We start from the raw sequence: 13485 nt of genomic DNA on the forward strand, positions 1-13485 counted from the left end.
GCTTGCAAAAGGGGCATCCATTGCGGAGAAGCAGGAATAGGATGAAAATACCGCAAATGAGAAATAACAGCAACCGGAATCATCCAAATACACTAGAGAAAATGGAGTGGATAAAGGCCGGGATTACTCCAAAAATGGTCTGCAAAAACAAACGAGGTCGGAGCCATCAACCTTCAAAAAAATTGGGCAAGGCGGCCGTACTAGAGGCATTCAAGATTTGATGCACTCATTCTCTGAAAGTGCAGGGAAAGATTTGTATTTAACAATAACTGTTTCTCACTAGAAGTACTAGCCACCTGCAATTCGAAGGTCTCACTAGCAGATGTGAGAGCTACTTCTTGTTGGCAGAAAAATGCTTTGCATCTACTTAGCTTGTTGAAATCTGCCTTTAAAGTTGGAATGGAAGGCCACAACGAGCTATCTACAATCCCAAGCGGAGAGCGAAACAAGACATTGTTGCAACAAGTGACTAACTGGGAAATGGCCAAAATATATGGGACTCCAGCCCGTATTCCACAACAGTTTTAATCACTAAGCATTAGATAACTCTAGTTAGAGAGTACTGTAATGAAAGCGAGAATTGCGGGAGTCGGAATTCCTTTCAAATAACAAGCTAAATAGGGCGTTGAAGTATTACATGTGCTGTGAATTTTAACCTGTTTACAAACAAGTGAATGTCCAACAGTATAGTCACATTCTTCTCCAGTAATAAAAAATTTCCTTATTAGTACGTTCACATTGATATGTAAAGGGAAGTGACCATAATTCATGAATGAAGCTTCTTCCATGGGGTTCATATCTCAGTACAGGGAAATGTTTCTTGCAAGCTGCAAATTGAAATGTCGAGACAGGCAGTGAAATAATACTGTGTATTAACCACACCGCCTAAGGGACTTGAGCTTTTACGAATGGGAGCTGCTCCAACCTTTCCAAATGCAGCACTGCTAAAGTTGAATCGCCCATGACAATCAGCCACTGCCCGTGTGCCAAATTAAAAGGCAGAAACAAAACTTTGTAATTCAAACATTCCATTCCCGAGTGTTTGAAGCGTCCAGCCAATGTGCATAACAGATCTAAGCTAACTTTGATACAATGTTGACATGTCATTCTGCACAATACCAATTACAGATGATACAATGCTGTTTAAATTGTAAATACGAGATGACAATGTATTAATACTATTATCAACAACTGCAAGCACATTATCTTGGTCAATTTGTCTTAAAAGCGCAGCAGCTTCCATTTGGGACAATTTCCAAATTTCATTTTAAGTAGCATATATAAATCTTTTAGAATGTGAGGATTTGGGACCTAAAAGAAAATCTGATAACTGAATCTCCTATATTTCAAAGATCACTGGGTATACTGGCGGACCTCGAACCTTAGCATTCATAAATGGATTTTCTACATCCCAGCTGACGTAGCAGTGTTGCCTCAGTACCGGCCCTCAGTGTGTTTGCTTAAACATTTATGCTTCATTATATGACAAGACATGAGCTCTCACAAACAGCAGCTACGCTCTCCTGTTGTGTCTAGGTGTTAGTGTCTGACCTGAGAGAAAAACAAGGGGCATTGTTGTTTGACCTTCTCTGTGATGTTCAGACAAAATCCCAGGAAAAGAACACAACACAAAACAAAAACATACGCAGTTTCTCTGTGAAAGTACAGTGTGGCACAAAAGCAAGCATGTGTATACTGTAACATGTGCAAAAGAAAATACGGCCTATAACATGCATAATTAGGCTAACATAGGGAAAACTACAATGAGCCATAAAGGAAACATATGACACTCTCAGTGTGTGTGAAAGTAGATGGATAGGTCTGTCAGTGGGTATGTGAGGGGCTGTATCGGTCTGTGAATGGGTATGTGAGTGGTTTTCTCGATATGTTAGTGGCTGTGTGAGTTGTTGTATGGGTGTGTGAATGGTTGAATGGGTGTTTGAGTGGTTGTATGGGAGCATAAGTGGGTCTGTGAGTAGCTGTTTGGTGTGTGAGTGGGTGTGTGAGTGGTTGTTTGTTTATGTGAGTGGTTTATGGGTGTGTGAGTGGATGTTAGTGTTTTTGCAGCTGTGTGAGTGGTTTTATGGGTATGCATGTGAGTGTGTGAGTAGTTGTATGGGTGTGTGAGTGGTTGTATGGGTGTGTGACTGTTTGTGTGAGTAGTTGTATGGATGTGTGTGTGGGGGTATGAGTGGGTGTGATTGTGTAGGTGTGTAAGTGGGAGTGTTTTTTTGGTTGTGTGAGAGGGTGTATGAGTATTTGTATTAGTGTGTGAGTGAGTTTATGGATGATGTAATCAGTGAAGTTATTTGAGATGTCATCAGTGATGTCATCGACCATGTCATGAGTGATATAATATGTAAGTTAATAAGCAGTGCATTTCAGGGGCCTAAGTTATAGTTAGCTCAGGTAACCATAAGTGCTCAATTTCTGTGGTTTGTACATGTGAAATCTGAGCCTAACTATAACATCTCTGTAGCCTTTGTTCTTTCAGTGAATTTCCAAAGATTTTTTACATTATTTTTCTTAAAAATAATGCCCCTGTAACTTTTGGGTTTTTGGGGGAGGATTTCAAAGTTTTTTAAAATTGTATTTCCTATCTATAAACTGTAACCTTTGAGAGTGGGTGTGTGAGTGACTGTTTAGATTGGTGAGTGGGTGTGTGAGTGCTTATATGGGTTGGTGACTGAGTGTATGAGTGGGTGTGTGCATAGTTTTGAGGGTGTGTGAGTAAATTTGTGAGTCAGTGAGTGTATGTGTGAATAGCAGTATAGGTTTCTGCAAGGGTGTGTGAGTAGCTGTAAGTGGGTTAGTGAGTAGCTATGTAGGTGTGGGAGTGAGTTTGTGAGTGGTTGTGAGTGGCTGTATGGGTCTGTGAGTGGGTGTGTGAGTGGTGTTGTGGGTATGTGAGTAGGTGTGTGAGTGGCTGTATGGATCTATGAGTGGGTGTGTGAGTGGCTGTATAGGTCTGAGTTGGTGTGTGAGTGGCTGTATGGGTCGGTGTATGGGTATATGAGTGAGTGTGTAAATAGTTTTGAGGGTGTGTGAGTGGATTTGTGAGTCAGTGAGTGGGTGTCTGAATAGCAGAGTGGGCTGTGAGAACGTGCATGAGTGTATTTGTGAGTGGCTGTGTAGGTATGTGAGTTGGTTTATAAGTGGCTGTATGGGGTATGAGTAGTTGCATGGGTCTGTAAGTGGGCGTGTGAGTGGGTTTGTGGGTAGCTCTATGGGTCTGTGAGAGGGTGTGTGAGTAGTTATGTAGGTGTGTAAGTAGGTCTGTGAGTGGCTGCATGGGTCTGTAAGAATGTGTGTGAGTGGCTTTGTGGGTTTGTGAGTGTATGTGTGAGTAACTGTTTGGGTGTGTGGGTGGCTGCGTGGGTCTGTGAGTAAATGTTATAGTGGCAGAATTGGTGTGTGAGTTTCTTACTGCTCTTCCACGGTGATGCGGCTCGCAACACTGTGATGCGATGAAGATCCGGTGTGATGAAAACAAAGATGGCGTCTTCTCCTTGATGCGACACGATGCGTGCACGGCCGACGGCTGTGCGGCAACTCTTCTGAGTCATGATAGGCCCTGCGACATGCTTCTTCAGTGATGCGGGACGCTCCAGCAAGGTGATGCGACAAGTGCAGCTGCAACACTTGTTCAGTGATACAACGACAGCGGCTGCGGCGGCGGCACTCTTCTCCGGTGATGCAAGATGCTTCTGTGATGCAAAGCTACAGTGGCGACATCCTTGTTCAGTGATGCGACGGCAGCGGCTGCGGCGGCGGCACTCTTCTCCGGTGATGCAAGATGCTTCTGTGATGCAAAGCTACAGTGGTGACACCCTTGTTCAGTGATCCAACAGCAGTGGCTGCAACATGCTTCTTCCTCAAGAGTCATGCTTCCAGCTCCCTGCGACACGCAGTTCCTCAGAAAGCCCAACATAATTGTAGGTACTTCCTAGAACTCTTGGGGAGACTTCAGCAAGAAGCAAGCGCTTTCTCAAGCCCTTGGAGATCCTTCACAAGTTGATGAAAGTACACACAAAGTTCCTCTCTCCTCTCTTTGGCAGTCTGGCAACCACTTAGGGATAGTCTCTCCTCAGTCTCTATGGTTCCACTCCTCTGCAAAGGTTTCTTATTGTCTTCCAGTAGTGATCTACAATTCTGGGTTGGGTCCCCTCTTTTATACACAGTTTCTCTTTGTTCTCTGAAGGCAGAGAGGTCTTTGCCTAGTCCAAACCAGTACTGGTCAGTCCTGTAGCACTCTGTTTACATGACTCCTTCTTTCCTTTCACAGTGCAGGGCAGAGACATCAGACGCACCACAGGAGGTGGAGCCAGCATTGTGAAGGGAAGGCACAGCCCTATTCAGGTCAGAGGTGCAACTCCTCCCACCCATCTACATGTAGATCTCTCTATTCAGCCCTGTCCTGACTCACCCTGTCTCCTGGAATCCCTCAGCCCCTGTCACTCAAACTCCCGACAAGTAATACCCAACCTAGCAGAGACAGGCTTGGATGGTTAGACAAGAAAATACCTACTTTCTAAAAGTGGTATTTTCAAACACAGAATGTTAAAACCAACTTCACTAAAAGATGTATTTTATCATTCGGAGTTCAGGTATACTAAACTCGATTTTCTACTTAGTACCCTGAGTCATTTAGGATTATAAGATGTAATAGTCAAACTGCCCATTCTGGCCTTTGGGGAACAGGTAGCTTTGCAACAGTGACAACCGAAAATGGCTGTAATTCACTATTAGGACGTGCCACACATATCAGGGCTTGTCCTACCTTATACTTACAATGCACCCTGCCCTTGGGCCTACCATAGGGGTGTCTGATATGAAGAAAAGGGAAGGTTTAGGGACTGGCAAGTGGGTGCACTTGCCCAGTCAGCATGGCAGTACCAGACTGCAAACTGGCTCTGCAATGGCAGACCTGAGACACATTTTACAAGGCTGCTTCTCTCGGTGGCACTACCAGTGCTGCAAGCCCACCAGCAGCATTTGGTTTACAAGCCCTGGGCACACTCAGTGCACTGTACTAGGGTCTGACAAGTAAACCAAATCAGCCAATCATGGAGTCACTAATCCATACATCAATTTACAATAGGGAGAGCATATGCACTTTAGCACTGATCAGCAGTGGTAAAGTGCCCAGAGTCATAAAACCATCAAAAACAGGTCAGACAAAATACAGGGGAAGGCAAAAAGTTCAGGGATGACCCTGCAAATAGGGCCAAGTCCAACAGAGAGTGTGTGTGTTTATGGGTGTGTTGGTGAGTGAATATATGTCTCAGTGGTACATCCCCAACGAGGTACAAAAATACAAGGCAGTCTATGTGACAATTGGTGTATATAAATGACTATACGTAAAAGTCAGTGATTGTGAGAGTGACTGTATGGATGAGTGTAGACTTGTAATAGTGATTGTATAACACAGTAATTATGAGTTACTATCTGTATGAATAAATGAGGTGGTGTGTGTATAACTGTGTAGATGAGTAAATGCAAGTGTGATTGATTCTTTGCATGAGTGAGTAGGATAACTGCATAACCAACTAGGATGAGTGCTGGTGTGTCAATGTCTATATAGGTGTATGAGTGTTCTATTGATCAGTGACTGCATATAGGTGTGATTCTGTGGGTGAATGGGTAGTTGTGTGTGTAGACCTAGGAATCAGTGAGTGGGTATGTAGTAACTGGTATTGGTGTGTCAATGGTTTCAAAAATGGTACTCTATATTTTACAGTGAGTGATCAAAGGTTATACTAGTGTGTGATGAGGTGCATCAGATTGTCACATGGATGATGTCATCAGTGAAGTCATTTGAGATATCATCAGTGATGTCTTCAGTGGTGTCAGTGACCATGTCATGACTGATGTAATTTGTGACATCATCAGCAGTGCATTACGGGTTCGCGTGTTATAATTTGCAGAACTAACTATAACGGAGGAATTTCTATGGTTTTGTACGAGTGAAATGTCCAACTAACTATAGCTTTCCCTAAAACCTATAGTTTTTTCAGAGAATTTCTAAGGGTTTTTAAATGCTAATTTCTAACTATAACGTGCCTGAAACACATGTTTTTTTCAGTGAATTTCAAAGGTTTTTTAAATGCTAATTTCTAACTATAACGTGCCTGAAACCTATGTTTTTTAAGTGGATTTCTAAGGTTTTTTAAATGCTAGTTTCTAACTATGCCTACAGAGGTAGGGCCTGTGAAGAAAGAAGAAAAACACACAGAAAGAAGCAAAAGAAATGCAGAAAGAAGCTCCAGAAGTCCACAAAGACAAACACAACTGCAGGAAAAAGCAAGACGTGCAGAAAGAACCAACAGAGGAGCAGAAAGAGGCCTTGTTGCAAAATCATCCTGTGCCCACAACTTTTTCAGACGTGTACAGGTGGTAACTGCCTCTGACTTACCAGGCCTAGAGCCAGTGCTATGCTGAAAGACACTTACAATACAGTGAAAACACCTACATACACTAGGGAACACTATGCGTTGGGGTACTCTTGTGATTAGCATGACCTCCGCTGTAAGGCCCTAGTACATAATGGGGCAGGGGGATTAAAATTTACCTCTAAGTCGGAGCTGCAGAAATACGCTACTTTAACTAGTAGTCGCGTTTGCAGAGTGGTGGAGAAAGGGTGCTGGGCATCCAACCAATGCTCAGGAATTCCCCTGTGTAGGACTTACAGGAGGTACGAGGAGGGATTCTTGCCCCTCAAACTCCCTCAGGACTAATTTGGACTTCATCCCCCATCGCATAGTCTGCCACAAGGCACATTATCAGAGTGGTAGAGAAAGGGGACCATGGCCTCCGAAGACATTTTAGCAATCCCACAGTGTGGGACTTACTGGAGGCAACAAGAGGGGTAGTTGACCCTCAAGGACATCCTTGGGGCCAACTTCCCAAACTATTATCTCCAGTCAGTCCCACACAGCAGCATTGGTAAGTACTTGTACCAGGCCACGCCCACTTTGTCCACCACTCTACAAAAGCGCTCCCTGGCATGCTTTTGGATGGGGATTGAAGTCTCCTTCACCGCTGGGAGTCCTTTAGGGGCCAACTGGCCTACCTGTTACCTCCGGTAAGCCCCACACGGTGGGATTGGTGAGAGGTAGACAGGCTATGCCCTTTATTCACCACACATGTCACCTCATGCCCTGCCCCCCTCCCTTCACCACTGTGCAAATGCGCCAAGTGGAGCGTTTTAAGTTAGGGGATAAAGTCCCCTTGAAGGATGAGGGTCCCTGGGATCCAACTAGCCCACCAGGTACCTCCATTAAGCGCCACAGAGCTGGGTTGCAGAGAGGTGTAAAAAGGGGCGTGGCTAGGACCACCTCTCTGCAAAGCAGCCCTGTGGCACTTACTGGAGGTACCTGGTGGGCTAGTTGGCCCTCAGGATTGAAGACGAATTAATTCCCCAACTTTAAACGTGCCACAGGGCATGTTTGCACACATTGTCACCCGGCAGGCAGGTCGCTCCCCTCACCGCCATGCAGCCCCTGCGCCTGTGTGTGTCCTGATACTCGCCGCTACTGTTGTCCGATTTGCCTTAACCCTTGTGTCTCTTATGTTCTGTACCCCTGTGCCACTCACCGCTACTGTTGTCCGATTGCCTTAACCCTTGTGCCTTTTTCTTTCTGTCCTCGCCGCTACTGTTGTCCGATTTGCCTTAACCCTTGTGCCTTTTATTTTCTGTATCCCTGTGCCACTCTCTGTCTGCTCCCCCGCTCCCTCCTGGTTTCCCCATTGTTGTTGTACCGCTGTTTTGCCCAGGTTCCTGCCGCTTTCCCTTCCCGCCGCTGCGTCCCTGAGGCCCCGCCCCCTCTCTTTCCATTGGCCACCCTGCTCCCACCTCCCAGCTGCTCCTCCCTCCCTCTGCCCTCATATGGAGGCCGCGCAGCGGGCGTGCCGCTGGCGCGCCTAAGGTACGCCAAAGGCAAACCCGTCTGCGCCCGTCCGTGCCTGGCCCGTGCCCAGCGCCAGGACCCCTGGTCCCCGAAGATGCCAGCCCACACGTCGGACTTACGACGCCGACACCCTCAACTCCGGACGCAACCCCGCCAGCTACCGAGCCACCCCGAAACGCACCCACGGACCCTTCACCTGCCAAATCTGCAAGTTCACCTGCCTCCGGACCTGCACCGCACCCACCAAGCCGAACACCAGCAACAACCACCTCAAGTGCATCCTTCTCAACACCCACTCTGTCCACAGACACTCCGTCGAACTCTGGAACCTCCTCGACACAACATCGCCAGACGTCGCCTTCCTCACAGAAACCTGGATGAACGCCTCCTCAGCGCTCGACATCGCCACAGCCATCCCGGACGGATACAAGATCACCCGGAGGGACCGCGTCAACCAGACTGGAGGAGGCATCGCCATCGTACACAAGAACACCATCCGCATCACGACCAACTCCGACAACACTTCAACGCAGCCGAACACCTCCACTTCCAGAAACACACCGACCCCAAGACGACCCTCAGAGGCACCCTCATCTACAGACCCCGGGACCACGCACACAATTCAGCGAAGACATCGCAGACTTCATGAGCCCGCACGCCCTCCCCTCCGTGGACTACATCCTCCTAGGGGACCTCAACTTCCACCTGAAGAACATCAAGGACTGCAACACCACCACCCTGCTGGACAACCTCGCTAACCTCAGACTCAAGCAACTGGTGAACACCCCCACCCACTACGCCGGCCACACGCTTGACCCCGTCTTCTCATCCAGCACGCACATCCCCTTCAGCCACTCCACCGGACTTAATTGGACTGACCACAGCTGCGTCCACTTCAGCTTCAGAAGAACCATGACCCACCACCACCGCAACAGGTTCCTCGCCGGAGCTGGAGCAAGATCACTGCCGAGCAGCTCACCACCTCCCTCAGCCAGAACCCTCCCGCCAGCACAACGGATCCCAATGAAGCAGCCAGCAACCTCACACAGTGGCTGACCGCCTGCGCCGATGACCTCGCACCACTGAAGAACATTCCCAGCAGACCCGGCAGCAAGAAAGCCCCCTGGTTCACCGACAAACTCAAGGACTCCAAGAAGAACTGCCGCTCCCTTGAGAAAGCCTGGCGCCACGACCAGACCACAGACAACATGACCGCCCTCAAGCACGCCACCCGCAAGCACCACCAGTTGATCCGCACCACCAAGAAGACAGCATTCAAAGAAAGACTGGACAACAACGCCCACAACAGCAAGGAACGCTTCAGCATCGTCAAAGAGCTCTCCAACCCCAGCGCCGGAAACAACAACATCACTCCTTCACAAGACCTCTGCGACTCACTCGCCGCGTTCTTACACCGCAAGATCGCCGACATACACACCAGCTTCGGCGCACCAGCCACGCACCCAACCGCCGAACCAACGCCCCCCCACCACCACCCTCTGCGCCTGGACCCCGATCAGCACCGAAGACACCACCCGCACTATGAACACCATCCACTCCGGATCACCAACCGACCCTTGCCCCCACCACATCTTCAACAAGGCCGACTCCATCATCGCACCCCAACTCCGGGACATCATCAACACCTCCTTCCACACCGCCACCTTCCCGGAAAGCTGGAAGCACGCCGAGCTCAGCGCCCTCCTGAAGAAACCAACAGCGGACCCCACCGACCTCATGAACTTCCGCCCCATCTCGCTCCTCCCTTTTCCTGCCAAAGTCATCGAGAAGACCGTCAACAGACAGCTCGCCGCCTTCGTCGAGAGGAACGGATCCCTCGACCCCTCACAGTCTGGTTTTCGAGCCAACCACAGCACCGAGACCGCACTGATCGCAGCCACCGATGACATCAGATCCCTGCTCGACAACTGGGAAACAGCGGCCCTCATCCTCCTGGACCTCTCTGCAGCGTTCGACACTGTCTGCCATCGCACCCTAGTACAGTGCCTCAGCAACATCAGGATCCAAGAGAAGGCACTGAAGTGGATCATCTCGTTCCTCGCCGGAAGAACTCAGAGAATCCGCCTCCCCCCGTTCAGATCCGAGGCCACCGAAGTCATCTGCGGCGTACCACAAGGATCATCACTCAGCCCAACCCTCTTCCACGTCTACATGAGCCCCCTCTCAGCCATCGCACGCCAACACAACCTCAACATCATCTCCTATGCCGACGACCCCGCCACCGCCAGAACCAGCCTCCAGGAAGTGATGAAAGACGTCGCCGAATGGATGAAGAGCAGCCGCCTGAAACTGAACTCAGACAAGACGGAAATCCTCATCCTGGGATCATCGCCCTCCGCCTGGGACGACTCCTGGTGGCCCCCTGCCCTGGGCACCACTCCCAAGCCAACGGACCACGCACGCAACCTGGGCTTCATCCTGGACTCCTCCCTCTTGATGACCAGACAAGTCAACGCCGTCTCATCATCATGCTTCAACACCCTGCGCATGGTCCGTAAGATCTTCCGATGGATCCCCACTGAAACCAGGAAGACGGTCACCCAGGCGCTCGTCACCAGCCGACTGGACTACGGGAACACCCTATACGCCGGAACCACAACCAAACTTCAGAAAAGACTCCAACGCATCCAGAACGCCTCCGCACGACTCGTCCTAGACATCCCTTGACACAGCCACATCCCCGGCCACCTGAGAGACCTGCACTGGCTCCCCGTCAGCAAGAGGATCACGTTCAGGCTCCTCACCCATGCACACAAGGCTCTCCACGACCTGGGCCCCAAGTACCTCAACAACCGCCTGACCTTCTACACGCCCACCCGCCAGCTAAGATCGACCAGCCTCGCCCTCGCAACCGTAATCAATCAATCAATCAATCAGGTCATTTGTAGAGCGCACTACTCACCCGTAGGGTCTCAAGGCGCTGGGAGGGGGGGGGGGGTGCCGCTACTGCTCGAACAGCCAAGTCTTGAGCTTCTTCCTGAAGGAGAGGTGGTCTTGGGTCAGGCGCAGATTGGTCGGAAGTGAGTTCCAGGTCTTGGCGGCCAGGTAGGAGAAGGATCTTCCTCCTGTTGTCGCTCTTCGGATGCGGGGGACGGCGGCGAGGGCGTGGCTGGTTGATCTGAGGAGGCGCTTGGGAGTGTAGAAGTTGATCCGGTTGTTGAGGTAGCTCGGGCCTTGGTCGTGTAGGGCTTTGTGCGCGTGGGTGAGGAGCCGGAAGGTGATTCTCTTGTTGACCGGGAGCCAGTGCAGATCTCTCAGGTGTCCGGAGATGTGGCTGCGACGGGGGATGTCGAGGATGAGTCTCGCCGAGGCGTTCTGGATCCGCTGGAGTCTCTTCTGGAGTTTGGCGGTGGTTCCGGCGTAGAGGGCGTTGCCGTAGTCCAGTCGGCTGGTGACGAGGGCCTGGGTGACCGTCTTCCTCGTCTCGGTGGGGATCCACCGGAAGATCTTACGTAGCATGCGCAGGATGTTGAAGCATGACGAGGAGACGGCGTTGACTTGTCTGGTCATGGAGAGGGAGGAGTCCAGTATGAAGCCCAGGTTGCGTGCGTGGTCCGTCGGTTTGGGTGCGGTGCCCAGGGCGGGGGGCCACCAGGAGTCGTCCCAGGCGGAGGGCGTGGAGCCCAGGATGAGGACCTCCGTCTTGTCTGAGTTCAGTTTCAGGCGGCTGGTCGTCATCCATTCGGCTACGTCTCTCATCCCTTCGTGCAGGTTGGCTCTGGCGGTGTCGGGGTCGTTGGTCAGGGAGAGGATCAGCTGGGTGTCGTCGGCGTAGGAGATGATGTTCAGGTTGTGTTTGCGTACGATGGCCGCGAGGGGGCTCATGTAGACGTTGAAGAGGGTGGGGCTCAGTGAGGATCCTTGAGGGACGCCGCAGATGACTTTGGTGGCCTCTGACTTGTACGGTGGTAGGCGGACTCTTTGTGTTCTTCCGTCGAGGAAGGAGGTGATCCATTCCAGTGCCTTCTCCTGGATTCCGATGTTGCTGAGGCGCTGTACTAGGGTGCGGTGGCAGACCGTGTCGAAAGCCGCGGAGAGGTCCAGGAGGATGAGGGCCGCTGTTTCTCCGTTGTCCATCAGGGTTCGAAGGTCGTCGGTGGCGGCGATGAGGGCGGTCTCGGTGCTGTGGTTCGCTCGGAAGCCGGACTGTGAGGGGTCGAGGGATCCATTCGTCTCGAGGAAGGCGGCCAGCTGTTTGTTGACGGTCTTCTCGATGACTTTGGCCGGGAACGGGAGGAGCGAGATGGGACGGTGGTTCTTGAGGTCGGTGGGGTTTGCTGTAGGTTTCTTGAGGAGAGCGCTGAGTTCGGCGTGCTTCCAGCTCTCAGGGAAGGTGGCGGAGTCGAAGGAGGTGTTGATGATGTCCCGCAGGTGGGGTGCGAGGACAGCGTCGGCCTTGTTGAAGATGTGGTGAGGGCAGGGGTCAGTCGGAGATCCGGAATGGATGGAATTCATGGTGCGGATGGTGTCTTCGGTGCTGATCGGGGTCCAGGTGCGGAGGGTGGTGGTGGGTGGCGTCGTTGCGGTTGTGGCTTGCGTTGGTTGGTTGTTGAAGCTGTTGTGTATGTCCGTGATCTTGTTGTGGAAGTAGGACGCGAGGGAGTTGCAGAGGTCTTGCGATGGGGTGATGTCGTTGTTTCCGGCGCTGGGGTTGGAGAGCTCTTTCACGATGTTGAAGAGTTCCTTGCAGTTGTGTGCGTTGTTGTCCAGCCGGTCCTTGTATGCATTTTTCTTGGTGGCGCGGATCAGTTGGTGGTGTTTCCGGGTGGCGAGCTTGAGGGTGGTCATGTTGTCCGTGGTTGGCTCCCTTCTCCAGACTTTCTCGAGGGCTCGACAGTTCTTCTTGGAGCTCTTGAGTTCGTCGGTGAACCATGGTGTTTTTCTGCTGCAGGATCTGCTGGGTGGGGTTCTCAGAGGGGCGAGTTCGTCCGCGCAGTCGTTGATCCATTTCGTGAGGTTGTCGGCGGCCTGGCTGGGGTTCGCTGAGTTGGCGGGAGGGTGCTGGCTCAGGGAAGCGGCGAGCTGGTCGGCTGTGATCTTGTTCCAGCTTCTTCGAGCAACCTGTTGTTGGAGGTGGTGGATCGTCGTTCTTCTGAAGGTGAAGTGGACGCAGCTGTGGTCCGTCCAGTGGAGTCCTGTTGCGTGGCTGAAGGTGACGTCTTTGCTGGATGAGAAGACGGCGTCGAGAGTGTGTCCGGCGAGGTGGGTGGGGGTGGTCACCAGTTGCTTGAGTCCGAGGTTGTCGAGGTTGTCTAGCAGGGTGATGGTGTTGCGGTCGTTGTTGTTCTCCAGGTGGAAGTTGAGGTCCCCCAGGAGGATGTAGTCGGCGGAGGGGAGAGCGTGCGGGCTGACGAAGTCGGCGATGTCCTCGCTGAATCGTGTGCGTGGTCCCGGGGGTCGGTAGATCAGGGTGCCTCTGAGGGTGGTCTTCGGGTTGGTGTGGATCTGGAAGTGCAGGTGTTCGGCGGTGGTGAGGGTGTCATCGGTGTTGGTAGTGATGCGGATGGTGTCTCTGTGGATGATGGCGATGCCTCCTCCGGTCTGGTTGTCTCGG

The sequence above is a fragment of the Lissotriton helveticus genome, chromosome 3_1 (assembly GCF_964261635.1).
Source record: "Lissotriton helveticus chromosome 3_1, aLisHel1.1, whole genome shotgun sequence".
Classification (NCBI taxonomy): Eukaryota; Metazoa; Chordata; class Amphibia; order Caudata; family Salamandridae; genus Lissotriton; species Lissotriton helveticus.